The 14,418-nt window shown below is 49.9% G+C and overlaps 1 protein-coding gene across 9 annotated transcripts in view; it reads right to left on the bottom strand.

Moving 5' to 3' along the window:
• ITPR1 (inositol 1,4,5-trisphosphate receptor type 1) overlaps positions 1-14,418 on the bottom strand; it is a 344,659-nt gene that overhangs the window by 81,364 nt on the left and 248,877 nt on the right. The window lies entirely within an intron of this gene.

Below are 14,418 nucleotides of genomic sequence, written 5' to 3' on the forward strand. Positions count from 1 at the left end.
TGTGAAAACACAATATGGTGTCTCAACTTCGTTTATGAGCATTCTCTTTTCACCCCTTTGCAAATACCACGCTGTTGTGGATTATTTACATAAAAATACAATACGGTCAATTTCCAGAGGAATAAAACAAAGCTCCAAACAATGTATTTGCTTCTCCGGGTTGGAGCTTTCTGCCAATTTCACTTCCTCCCCATTTGGAGAGATGGCACTTCCCTACAGAAGGTAACCCTAAGCTTGCAATCCCAGAAAAAACCGAACTCTTACCATCCTCACAAAGCCCCTTGACTCCACCACCTCTCACCCCCACACACCCTGAGCCTGATTGAGCAGCCCGCCGCCCCCCGCCCCGAAAGCCACTGTGTTTCCATCTGCCGATATGCAACTTCAGTCACTGTGACCCCTCTTCCAGCCACTCATCCACATGCTACACTGACAAATGTCCATGTCACCTGCCCACAGAGCTCTTCTCAATCCTGCCCTTTCTTCTCCCTCTCCCTGTTCTTTACCTCTGGCTGTTTCTTACGGACAACACAGGATACAGCCCTCCTAACTGTGCCCCTGGCCTTAACATTTTATCTCCAGCTCAGTTCAGTCGCTCAGTCGCGTCTGACTGTTTGCGACCCCATGAGTTTTCTCTTCACCACTCCCAGACGCCAGTTTACAACTCAGGGCCTGCATCCTGCTGGGCCTTTTCATCCTGCGTGTCACCCTCTATCACTCCCACTCTCTGAAACAAGCCCCAGGCTTTCATGTGCTCCACCGCTGCATATGTGTGTGTGTGTGTGTGTGTGTGTGTGTGTGTATGCACGCATGTGTGCTTAATCGCTTAGTCATGTCTGACTCTTTGAGACACCATGGACTGTAGCCCACCAGGTTCCTATGTCCAGGGGGATTCTCCAGGCCAGAATACTGGAGTGGGTCGCCATGCCCTCCTCCAGGGGATCTTCCCAACCCAGGGATCGAACTCACGTCTCCCACATTGCAGGCAGATTCTTTACCAACTGAGCCGCCAGGAAAGCCCATGAATACAGGAGTGGATAGTCTATCCCTTCTCCAGGGGATTACTCCCACCCAGGAATTGAACTGGGGTCTCTTGCATTGCAGATGGACTCTTTACCAGCTGAGTTACCAGGGAAGCCCTCCACTTGCCTTTACTTTCTTTTAGGTTTCTCTTTTGCCCATCCATCCAACCAGCATTCCATCCATCCATCCATCCGCCCACCCACTATTTACTGCACACATATCATGAGTTGGGCATTATGCCTGTTGGAGGAGAAACAACAATGAACAAAAAGGAGTCTGTGCCCCATGAAACTGGTAGCTTGGTAAGGAAAACATACGTTCACTCTGGAAAATTGCTCACATGTGAAAAAGCAAGTTCTACTTGTTCACTTCTTTGAGAGAAAATGTGTCTGCAGACAAACAAAAGGCATGTGCGGGGGACTAAGACCTCAACCGACAGCCAACCAAACACAGTAATGACATTTTCCTCCCAGAGATGTCACACAACATCTCAGCTACAGGGGTCATGGGGAGACTCTGCGGGAAGGTGGCAGCTCAGGGCAATGAAATTCAGTTGCTGCCCCATTTGTCTTTGATGGTATGGAGGCAACTTAAAAAACATCCGTGGGCAACCTGGTCATTCAAGAAATCAAGTGCACTTTAAGTAAGTGAATAGCCGAAGCCCACCATCTGTCATCTATAAGAGTGTAACGGTGCACACCCAAGGCCTGCTACAAACACAGTGCTTCACATCCAGCCAGATGTCACTGGATAGGGTCAGGGCAAGGAGGCCTCTCGTGAAATAAGAGGAGGGCACGGCAGGGAAGATTACACGCTTCTATATATGTTTCTGCAGTGACCAGTGTATTTATTCTGCATTATTTATAACAGTCCTCAGTCCCTCAAGGATTTGATACTGCTTTGTAAACAAAATGTGGTCAGTGAAATGGTAAAGTGGACGGTGGGGTACAGTGGCACAAATAAGCACAGAAAACTGATATCAAACAAGGATGGTGCTAGAAGATGCGAAAGGAGACTCAGCTGGTTCTTGGGCACTGGACATCAAAAAACTGAAAAGACAGGCAAACCCCATCATGCCTTGTAGCAGGAACTGAGAGGAGTGAGATCACACCAGTGCCTCAGAGGAAGGAAACATATCTCAATGGAGGGTTAGTAGGGCAGGCTTTCCAGTTGGACCCCCTGGGTTTGAGGCTGGAGTCCCTTACCCACCAACTCTGCGACCCTGAGCAAGTAACTCTTGCTCTCAGAATCCAGGCGGAAAGGCTGCTGAGGTGTACACCAAGCGCTTAGCACAGTGCCCACAGAATGAGTTGGTTCTGCACCACCATTAACTGACTATCTTGTGAAGAAGCCACAGCAAAGGCATCACCTGAGGGGCTCAGTGGTGAGAACTACCTCCAGAGTCAGAGAGACCAGGCCTCGGCTCCACCACTCATGAGCCAGGGTCACCTTAGAAAGTGACGACATCTCTGAAACGCAAATCTTCTCATCTACAAAATGGGCATCGTAACAGGGTGCACCCTTCATGATTGGTTACAAAGACCCAGCGAGCTCATCACAGTGACACTCCCGATGGCTGACCTGACGAGGTGCTGGGAGCATGGGTGACCCTGCGTGCCTGTCACCTAACACCCGCCACCGCCCTGCTCCGATGAAGAAGTTGTTAACTATCACTCCTTTCGGAAAGCAGGAGACGCTTTTGGGTCTTTGCGATGACGTGCCTCCTGTGGGGAGCACCCCTGAGATGCCGGCGCTGTGACAAACAGCATCTTCCCAGGACGCCGGGGCCCCGGAGGAGGCAGAGCAGCGAGAGGACGACAGCGGAGAACTTCCAGGTCTCTTGAGTGGGAAGCTCAGCAGACATGCTGGAAAGAGAGGACCTTGTACAGGAGAAGTGAGAACCACGGCATGCAGAGGAGCTAAGACCGCCTCCCTTGCCTCCCTGGGGTGGGCTGTGCCTGCCGTCACCCAGAGGCGGGGAGCCCAGGTCCCGCACACAGTTCACAGACCTGCTCCTTCCACCTCCTCCTGTCACAAGGGCCTCACAGGGCCTGGGAGGGGAAGGGGGCGCCCTCCTCTGGACCATTTTTCCAGAAGCAGGTGGGACCTCGGACCAGAGCAGGCAGGGACTGGCTCCCAACCCCCTCAGGCTCTTCATGACTACCTGTCCGCAGCCCTCCTCCAATGTGTTTCAGTGAATTGCTCTCCCCTCCCCCACTGTTCCCCAAACCTAGAACCAAGAGTCACAGAGAGACTGTTTCACTTCCCCAAACTTCACTGAACTCCACCCAGCAGGTTTGAGGTAACCCTGCCAAATAAAACTAGTGTAGTGCATGAGTCGTCAGTAACAGAAAGCAAAACTGGCTGCCTCTGAGCAGCGGGGTGGGTGGTGAGTGAGAACTGACCAAAAGGGAAACAAGAGAACTTTCTGGAGTGAAGACAATGTCTTGATTGGGATGGAGGATGCACAGGTGTGACAGATAGAAGAATGCCGCCCAGCCCTGACAAGATGTCCAGACTCTCATCTGTGGGACCTATAAATATGCCAGTTTACATGGCAAAGGGGAAGGAAGTTGCAGATGGAATTAAGGTTCCTAATCAGCTGATCTTAAAATTGGGAGATGATGCTGGATTATGCAGAAGGGCTCGTGTCATCACAAGGGTGCTGAAAAGTAGAAGAGGAGGGGTACAACTCCGTTGGTGGTCCAGTGTTTAAAGATTCTGCACTTCCAATGCAGGGGGCATGGCTTTGATCCCTGGTTGGAGAATTAAGATCCCACAAGCCACGTGGTGTAGCCAAAAAAGAAAAAAAAAAAAAAAATGTAGAGGAGCAGGGTGGAGTGATGCAGTACGAGAAGGACTCTACTCAGCGTGGCTGGTTTTGAAATTTGAAGATGAGGAAGGGGCCACAGGCTGCGGGGTAGCCTCTAGAAACTTCGAAAGGCAGGAAAACAAATTCCTCCCCGCCGTGCTCCCTCCCCTGCTGACATCTTGATTTAGTCTGGTTAAGACTCAGGTGGAACTTGTAAGATAAAATATCTGACTGTCTAAAGCCACTAAGATTTTAGCAATTTATTATTCTTAGTAATTTATTGCTAAAAGTAATTTTAGTAATTTAGTAAGATTTTAGTAATTTGTAACAGCAGCAACACAAAACAAACATGACCCAATCTGATGGTATTTGTCAAATCTGATCAAACTCTACACTTAAAATCTATACATATGATTGTATGTAAGTCATATCACAATGAAAAGAGAGAAGGAAAAAAACTGCTTTGCTTCCAGAAGGCTAGAGAACTTGGTCAAGGTGATCCAGACCAGAGCCACCCTCAGAGGCTACCTTCTCCAGCAGAGGGATCTGAGTCTGACACCCTCACAGCCCATCTCTCTTCACCACCACCCTCCCCTCCCAATCACATTAGATCTCCAATCACATTAGATTCCAGAGCCCTATTCACATAAGCTGTCTTATCAGCATTTTAGGAGATCGCCAAGATAGATAGCATCATTCATAAATCCGTCACTTTAGAGGCGGGAGAGCTGGGGTCAGGAGAGGTCAGCTGACAGGTGGCAGAGCCTCGCTGGCTCCCTACCCCTGCGCTCAGGGCCATCTCCACTACCTACCTTCTTAATGATCACACAGGACACCAGCCCCAGGGGTCAGCAGGCAACTCCAAAAAAGCAAAGGCTGGATTGGGGGCAGACCCAGCACCAATGCCAACATCACAGACAATGGTACATGTTTGGAGTGGCTTGAGGGAAGGTAGTCGGGATTGGACCAGGTGAGAAAGTGACTGCCTACATGGGAATTCTGGAGGTCAGAGGAGGGGAGGGGATCTAGGTGTGGCCATTGTAAGCCAGGTTTAAAAACAACTACCACAAAGAAGAAACCACAGATCAGAGAATGTTAAAGGTGGAAGCACCCTATGTCAGCCACTTCCAGATGCTTTTCCCACCAAGGAAACTCGTTCCTCCTCCCTCCCCTAACACTGAAGTAAGGACCAGGTATTAGAGAGATACAGGCACAAACTGCTCAGCCTGAGATAGAGCAGGGAGGACCCCCTCTCACCACTGGAATCCTCCTTGCAACTCCAGGGTTCCACAGAACACTGTTTGGCAACTACCCATTTAGTCCAGCCCTCCATCTTTTACAGAGGAGGAAACTGAGGCCCAGAGTGGAAAATGAACATGGAGAACCACGTCTCCTGAGTTCAAGTCAGTCCCCTTGACCAGGCTTGGGGGTGGGTGGGTGACACCTGGCCTGAGTTTCATGCCCACTCTGGGATAAATGTCAAGTGGACACAGTTTGCCCTCCTCAGGCTGCCCGAGCTGTATGGGACTCAGGAATGAGCTCTTAAGCTGAAAATAATACGGAAACTGCCCTTTCAGATCACTCTTGAAAATAATAAGACATCTCCTAATGAGTCTGGCAGCCACTTACTATGCCCGGCCAAATTCTTGCAAAGAAACAGGGTGTGATTTATGACAAGCCCTCCCAGTTTCTGAAGCCAGAGGCCACCCAAAGTTAGGGACCAGCAGTGGCAGTCAGAGGACTGACTCCACTAGACAACAGACCACCAGAGGGTGGGGCACTCCTTTCTTAGATGCAAGAGGTCATGGCCCCGGCCGCATTGTGCAGGATGGGGTCTGGGAAGAAGAAGGGGAGACACGGGCCTTCCCCAGGTGCTGGACACACACCAGGGAAGGTGAGCGACTGAGCACCTTATTGAAAAGTCACCTTCCCCAGAGACTTGGGGTGGGCGGGGGTAGGTGGGGGAGACAGTCTTCGGACCCTGGAACCCAGAGCCAGCCAGCCTGCACTTGCGGGGACACGTGTGTGTGCTCAGTTGCTCAGCTGTGTCCGACTCTTGGTGACACCATGGACTGTAGCCTGCCAGACTCCTCCAGGGAACAGTACTGGAGTGGGTTGCCATTTCTTCCTCCAGAGGATCTTCCCGACCCAAGGACTGAACCCACGTCTCCTGTATTGGCAGGCGGATTCTTTACCACTGGGCCACCTGGGAATTTCGCAGGGACGTGGGAGGAGCCCTTTATGAGCATCTCAGATAAAGGAAGGGAAAGCGGCAGGAAACAGAGGTGCGTGTGATTTAGGCCTGGCCTGGGGGAGGGGGGGAGGGTCTGGGGGAAGTCGTCTCCTGTGCTCCTGGGACAGCTTCAAGACTCAGATCCTTCCCCAAAGGAAAGCATTTCACCCTGCAGTCATCCATCTTCCAGAAACCCTCCCACCGAGCCTTCAGAGATTCCAAAGAACAAGCTTTTCTATATGACTGCCTGGGCCACGTCCCTGTGTGACACGGCCCATGACTTTCACTCTGGGTGCTCACTTATCTGCTGCAGAATGAATTAAGTTCTCAGGCTAAGGGCAAAAATTTGAAAAATGTGACTGCTGAACAATGCTGAATCCTTGCACTTCCCAGGGCTGCTGGAAATTCCTCCCTGGAGTCAGATTTCTCTCTGTTCCACGTGCTTCTGGCACATGCGCACCTCAGCCTCGGCCCAGGGGTCTCCAAACAGAGCAGCCCACTCATGTCCAGCTCAAACAGACGTCCTGCGGGTGACAGAGTGACATCAGTGGCTACCCAGGTGTGGGGTTTACCTTGTGGGGCTCTCCTCCAAGCCCCGTGGTCATCTGAGAGTTCATCACTTCCTGGGGACCCCGATCTGTAAATTACAGTGAGCGGTAACTTAAGGCTTACGGTTTGCCTGGCACTGCCTAAGTGCTTTGTACACAGTATCTCATCTAACCCTTACAAGTACCCCAGGAGGTATGAGTTACCACTCTCCCCACTTTACAGATGAGGAAACTGAGGCTCAAAGAGGCTAAGTAACTTGCTGAGTCCTACAGCTGGGAAGTGGTGATGGTGCCCAGGACTCAAGCCCCATTGGTCTGACGCCTCAGCCCACGCTTTCAGCTCCCCTGCCTCGTTCAGCATCTCTCCCCTGAGCAGGAGTGTGTCAAACTCCAAACACCTTTTGGCTTTTTATAATCTATTTCCCCACCTACCACCCCAAGTCTCTCAGCTGCACAGACACGGACTCCTCTCACAGTAAAGAATAGCCGTGGCAGGAACACGTGTGAATGCCTGTGTTTCCTGCGAGGCTGGATGCACTTGTGAAGGTGGGCTCCGAAACAAGCCCCTTCTGCTAGATGAAGCTTTGCCAGGGCTGGGCGTTACAGACTGTTCACCTAACTATTGTCATCACTCTAGGTCTTGAATCCTTTTCTTAGAAACCCTTGACAACAATCAAAACCCACAGATCATGCACCAGGAACTAGGAGATAAAGCACATATGCTGCAGGCAGAGGAGCCCAGAGAACTGCAAGTCTGGAAACCTAAATTTTAGCCACTGCTCCCTGATAACCAGCCAGGTGAACTTGGGCAAGTTGTTTACCTGCATTTGTGCCCTGGGTTTCTTATCTGAAAAGCACGACTCTTACCACCTGTCATGTGTGCCTCACGTGGCTGAGGTCCATCAAGGTTGCAGTTATGAAACACAATGTAAACCATAGTGTGATTACCATGGGAAACTACTCCAGTATGAGGCACGGAATCTATCAATACCACTTTCCTAGGAGAGAAGTTAGCAGGTAAGACAGGTGGATTGACTCATGTGCTGGGTGTTATGTGATGACCAAAGTCTAGTGTCCCCAAAACATCTAAAGATAAACAATCTCAGCTGGGACTGGTAGGTCAAGACAGCCTGCAGAATAACAGCAAAACCACACTGAAGAGCATTTCCCAATGACCATCACAATGAAGGAAGTGGAAAAAAAAAAAATCTAGCTGGAATTTCATTTGTTCTAGAAGCCACTCAGCTTCTGTTAGGCACAGAGATAAATGTTTTAGTTTCCACTTCCCCAAGTCTAGTACGCCCAAATGCAGAATACAAACTTGGTGTCAAAGACCGCCCCCCACACCCCAGAAAGGCCTAAGTCTTTCAACATGAATGATATTTCTAGTATTTTCAACTATGCTTGACACTTCAGGAAAAGTATGATGTTGGAAAAGAATCTAATAATGAGTGAAGTGGACATTAAGAATCAAACATACCCCTGGTATAAATGACTACTCACTCTAAGGTGGATGTTTTTTAGCAAGGCTTGATGGGTTTAAACTGGTAAATATCTACAAGTCTCAGCTCACCACCATAGGCTGGAAAGACATCCACACTTCATTTTTCTGAAAAATGTTGCTCCCTTGTCCAAACTGTAGAGCCGTCTCTTGATAACTCAGAGACAAACAGCATGTTTCAACTCCTCTGACCTGCCAAGGCTGGACAGAGGCCATCTTCTGCTCATGGCTGATGTTCAAGGTCTAAGAGAGGGGTTGGAAGACAGGGATGGCCTCACTCAAATGAATCTAGTCACTGGGCTTAGGGAAGGGCCTGGGCTCCAAGGTCAAGACCAAAGCACTGGATCTTCATCATGCTTTTCAAGGTCAATTAATTCGGTTTTAGCAAGCAACAAAGTCCAATCTTTTCCCTTTAAAAACCACTTTTCTTTTGAGACCTGTGAGCTTAACATCTCTCCTTTCCTGTCCTGCAGGGCCCATGGAAAACAGCACTGGCCAGAAAGTCTGCCCAATCTGCTAAGTGGTCTGGTCCCTCATCCTCACCCCATGGTGACTGCATCTCACATATTCCTCCATGTCACCTCAACCAACAAACTGCACTTCCTAAACAAAATTTTGAAGATATTATCTTACCAAGCCCCTGCAGGTGTAGGTAAACTGTCAGCAGTAATATCTCTAGCAATAATGAAGAGTTAAACCACAGAGATGCCAAGGAGGCAGGTCAGCCTTCATCCTAGAAGACCCAGGGACAAGCAGTAAGATTTTCTCTGGGTTCCATTCTCAAAACTGCTGACAGAAGCCAGAGGCTGGCTTCTTTTGTGGAGTGCACTGGCACCACTGTCTGTATCTTCCAGCAAAAGACAGGGGGGCGAAAGAGCCTCCAGAGAAAAACCACAATGACAACAAACAACAGTGGGATAGGAGACAGATGCAACCCAAGCTGCCTGAAGTGACAGGAGACTGTGGCAGGGACATCCTTGGGAATCTTCCAGCACAAGGCAGTGTTTGGGTTACTCTTCAAGTCAATGTGTGGCTTATACAAAAGGAAGGCATTGAAGCAAACGAGACTGGTGAGACCCCAGGAAGGACTCTTGTGAAAGCACTCAGAGACGTTCTGGAATCTCGTTCCACGGACCTCTACTCAACTAGAGATGGAGAAAACCCATCTCCAGTGTGTGTCTGGGGCCAGGGTGCCCTCCAGGGGTGACTCTATGATTCAACCAAAGGGCCCTATGGGGGCTCAGGTGACACCCTCGGGTCCTGTGTCAGCTCGCCGACAGCCTCACCGCGGGGCCTGTGACTGGGGGACGGAGGCCTTCTCGGCGAGCCTCCAATGTGTATTGTGAGACCCGAAAAGAATGATGCAAGAGGTGCTAGAGAGACTCTGTCACCAAGAAATGCGCCCTGGGCATCAGCCAAGGAGGGCTCAGATGGGTCCCCCGCCCAGAGCCTGGTGGCCACTCAGCTACTGTGCCTTCCCACTTCACTTGGGCGTTCATCTGTGTTAGCAAGAAAGAACTTACTGGTGAGCTACTGCCTAGCATGGGGAGCTCAGCTTGGTGCTCTGTGATGACCTAGAAGGAGGTGAAGGGCTGGGAGGGAGGTCTAAGACAGAGGGGATATACATATATATATATGACTGATTTGCTTCACTGTACATCAGAAATGAACACAACATTGCAAAGCAATTATACTCCAATTAAGAAAAGAAAGAACTGACATACAGGTCACAGAGTAGGACCTTCGCTCTCTGGTCTGATCTCCATCCTGGGTATCTGCGGGCCAATGAATCAACACTGACTGACTTTTCCTGCCCTAAAAGCACCAAGGTTCCCCAGGGCATCCAACTTGAGCCTTCTGTTGATGTCAAGAAGCATCTTTTGCACACTCATTCTCTGTGTTTGTACGGAGAGCAGCAGAGACTCAGACAAAGGACTTCGTGTCCTGTACACTCAGGTCCAAACAGTTGGATGAAGCTGGTGGAGAAACTGGGTGGGCATGGACATGGCATTTATTAACCTGCAGCCTCGGTTTCCTCATCTGTAACCAAGGAAAGAGTAGGGGAAGTGCCACCGAGAGGCCAGGAGGATGGAGTTAGCAGGTACCGTGGTGGAAGCCCAGCACAGGGGCTGCACCTGCTAAGTATTCCAACCAGACACGTTCCCTTCCCTGCTCTCAAGAAACGCAACTGTGACATACCCACTGGACCATAAAATCCAAAAAGAAGTAAATACACCTGGCCCACTGGAGACAAAGATGACGGCTGGCAAATAGCAAAACATCCAGCCACGCAAGTGCATTCCTGATGGACAGCCAATTGTCACCTGCTGTCCTCTGCTCTATCCAATGACCTCTCCGGTCACAACCCCAAAGTACATGCTCCAGGGCTTCCCTTCCTCCCAAACCTGCAGGCCCATTTCACTAGGGACTGGCCCATCAGGGAGCTTCCATATGGCAGCGGAGAACATCCTGGGGATCCACAAGTGAAACGTACAGAGGGCCAGATGGATGGGGACGGCGGGACGAGAGTACCCAGCGCTCATCTGTGCTAAGCGCTGTTTCACAGATCATGGCTCTGGCATCAGTGACGTGTATCCAAGTAGGTCACAGCCAAGCCAACTTGAACCCTTTAGAAGCACAGACAAGGCTTGGCGGGGGCCGCTGAGACCACCCGATCGAGCCATTCACCCGATGACAAGTGTGGTACCTGGGTCAAGCAGCGGTCTCCTGCCTGTGTGCACCCCAAATCCCTTCCTAGCACTATGCTCCAAAAACACTGGCCTCCTTCAGTTCCTGCAATGTGCCAAGCCCACGCCAACCCGTCTGTCTGAACATTCCTGCCCTCTGCTCCTCACAACTCTCAGTCTCTTCTTGACCGCTAGGTCTGGGCGTCAATGCAACTCCCTACAGAACCCTCCCCTGACCATTCTAAGTGGCTTTCCTGTGCTGATCTGCACCCTGGCTGCTTCCTTCTTTGCACGTCTCTCAATTCACATATTTCATTGTTAACGGGCTTACAATCCATCTCCCCTGCTAGACTGGAGCCTCCTTGAGGGCAAGCCCATGTGACCTCGGTCTGGACTGTTTCACGGCCACTTCGTCCTCCATCAAGGCCTGCTATCTTAGTGAACACCCAAGAGTTCCGAGGGAGGGGCAGTGCTCAAAGACTGAAATCAAGGTGAGCTGCGCAGCCACGGCAGCTGAAGTTTAACTCAATAACCAGAAGGTCCCTGTCCGTGAAAGCTCAAAGTCCTGCCAAGCAGGGAAAACGCCGAATGCCAAAGACCAGCGGAAGGAAGCTGATGTGGCGTTCTAGTCTCTCAGAGGCTTATCAGGTTTGTGCCCAGGCCTCTGTGATGGGCTCGGGAAGCTGCTGACCCTAATCCATCTAGTTAACTGTTAACTGCTCTGCCCCGCTGACACCTGCATTATTAACTGTGGGGTCGGAAGGACAATCCTTCGTGGACCTGCCATCTCACAACCTGGCTCCCGCCCCTGACTTCACAGCTACGAGCCCAGGGCTGAGCAGTCTGCGGGCTTGTGTTGCAAGGTGGACTAATGAAAACACATTTCTCAAACACCGTATGGTGAGGGCAACTGAAGCACCAGCCTCCTCCAATAGCAATTAAAAAACAACAGCAAAAAAAATTAGTTAAGTCCTGGAATCAAAGGGAGACAACTGGCTTGAAGACGTCAGATGGTTTACAGGACTCTCCCCACTTCGATGTCTGGGGCATCTTGATGACAAGTGTAAAACCCAGACAAAGGAAACTGGGAGAGCTGTCAGGGAGGCTCTGACACTTTCATAAAGGAACTCAGAGGATGGAGGAAGTGCACGTGGGCACAGATCACTCAGGGAGCAGGAGGGTCGTGCCCAAGGGTCGCAGCCAGCTACGGAAGTCATGGAGGTTCTCAGAGGCTCTGGGTCCGGGCTTGCGTGTGATGTGTCTGTAATACCCCAGGTCAGGACTCTATCCCCTGGCTGTTTCTAATGAGAAAGTATTCTCAACCATGAAGTTAACTCTGCTGGAAGCCTTCCAAAGGGAAAGTCCCTCCAGTTACTCAGAGGGGAAAAAAAAAAGTTACCTTCTTGGTCTGGAATCCGGGGATATTTTATGCAGATGTCTCTAACAGAAGTTACTAAGGGGAAGTCAGCTCGCCTTTGATTATTCAAACAGGCTACTGCTATTAAGGATTGCACAACTCTTGGGCAAGGCAGGGGTGGGTTTTGGCTTTTCTGTTTTTTTTTTTTTTTTTTTTTAAAGCCTGTCCTCATGGGAACTATTTTCTCTTTTCTAAGAACATTTCATTATAACCTCCCGAATGCACATTTTTTAAGTGCCTAGGTTCTGGTGAGAATGTGACCCACATCCAAAGCCATCAGAGCAGCTGGGTGCAGGTGGGCACCCCTGGCGCTTCTCAGAAGGCCAGTTCTGCTTCCCTGCTGAGAACTGGATGGAGCAGCCACTTCTTTCTTAAAGGCAGGCTGAGTAATCGCAACCCCCAGGTAACAGATGTTGCCCGAGCTCCAAGAATTATCAACCGTGGGACACACACATTCTCTTGTTTTCATGCGGCTCCATTTAATAATGTGCTAGATGAGACAGGAGACTTCACCCAACCCAGGCCAAGAGCACAAAGAGGGATGATGGAAATACCGACCGCCCTCCTTCTCTGGGGCAACTGGCAATGGAATCCACCCAGTTCATGGGCAACCCGATAGCTACAAGAAAGCTCCTTACTGTTTGAGCCTGAAGACTCCTAGGATAGGTGCCTACAATGAAGGGGCTGGTAATAAAAAAATATCCTAGGAAGAGATATAGGTGAGGGTGGGGGAAAAGACACCTTAGGCAAAACCTTTCTGATGTCTTAGAGCCACACAATGGGGAATTCTTAGGGGGAAAGGAAAATATTCTTTCTGGGGACAGCTCCAAGAATCCTGAATTAGGTGTGAGAAACAAGCAAGCTTATAGACTGGGGCAGGGGGAGGGAAGAAAGAAAGAGGAGAAAAGGAGGGAGAGGGAGGAGTCAGGGAAGGGGGGGGTGAGATGGCTGAGAGACAGGGGAATTAAAGAACACCATGGAAACAAGTCTGTCCACCTACCCCGGCCGCCCACCCACAGGCAGATTCTTTGCTGACGCACTTGAGAACAAGCTGGTTCCTACCAGCTCAGGAAGGTGAGCAAACCCAGAGAGCTCATTAAATCCCTTCTCAGCGACTCTTGTCTGCCTGCAGATAGTGAGCAAGGAGGATATAAATAGAAGTTATATAACATCTCTATGTTGATTCCTGTGCTTACCAAAAAAATGCAGCATGACCTTGTTTTTTTTTTTTTCCCTGCAACGTTTTCCTCCGCTGTGGGTTGAGGACTTTAAGCCAGTTAGGGATCATCTTAAAGTTTAAACAGTAGGATATAGATTTCCACGTTAAGGACACTCAGGATGATTGTCCAAGTTCAGAACCCTCAGGGATCAAGTCCTCCTCAGGTATTAAAAAAAAAAAAATCCACCTGCTATAGAATAAAACCGTAAGGAATCTTGTGGCTTCCTCTCAGGCCATTTCCTGATGATACCAGGAATGACATTAACACCCAAGAGCAGAGAACCATGTGAAACCAAATAAACAGCCTGAGTTTTCTAAAGAAGGTTGGAGCACTCAAAATACATATACTGAGAGCTAACTGAAGGGGAGTTCCTGGGTGGTTCAACGATTAAGACTCTGCACTTACAATGCAGGGGGCGTAGGTTCGACCCCTAACAGGGGAACTAAGATTCATGTGCCGCAGGGCACAGCCAAAAGAAATAATAAAGCTAACTGATGGTTTCTAAATACCTCCAGGAGGACTCAGCTGTCTTCTTCTCTCTCAACAGGCAAGACATTAAGAGTCCAGTGGACTGCAAAGGCCTCCTCATTAAGGAGGCCAACAGAGGGAAGAACTGCAGAGGCAAACACCAGTGGGAAGCCCTGGGATCCACTCAACGTAGTGAGTGCTGTGGGCCTTGCAGACAGACTCTGGCTCTGGCATCACCAGGAGGGGGACTTAAAGGAGCATGTGAAGATGGGCTATGCTGCCAGGTCCCACCACTCTGCTATCTTGTCTAACCTACGGAGGCCACAAGACTCTTTCAAAAAACTGTTACCATGGGAATTTTTCTCTTTGAAGCATTTCCCAAGCAATGTTATAGGTGCTGGAGAATTCACGGTCCTTGGTCTCAGCAAACTTTTCCTGGGTCTTGGAACGTGTGGCTTCAACCCAGAGGACTTTCAAACCGAGGCTGCAAGGGTTTTGAATACAAGTAT

The sequence above is a fragment of the Odocoileus virginianus genome, chromosome 26 (assembly GCF_023699985.2).
Source record: "Odocoileus virginianus isolate 20LAN1187 ecotype Illinois chromosome 26, Ovbor_1.2, whole genome shotgun sequence".
Classification (NCBI taxonomy): domain Eukaryota; kingdom Metazoa; phylum Chordata; class Mammalia; order Artiodactyla; family Cervidae; genus Odocoileus; species Odocoileus virginianus.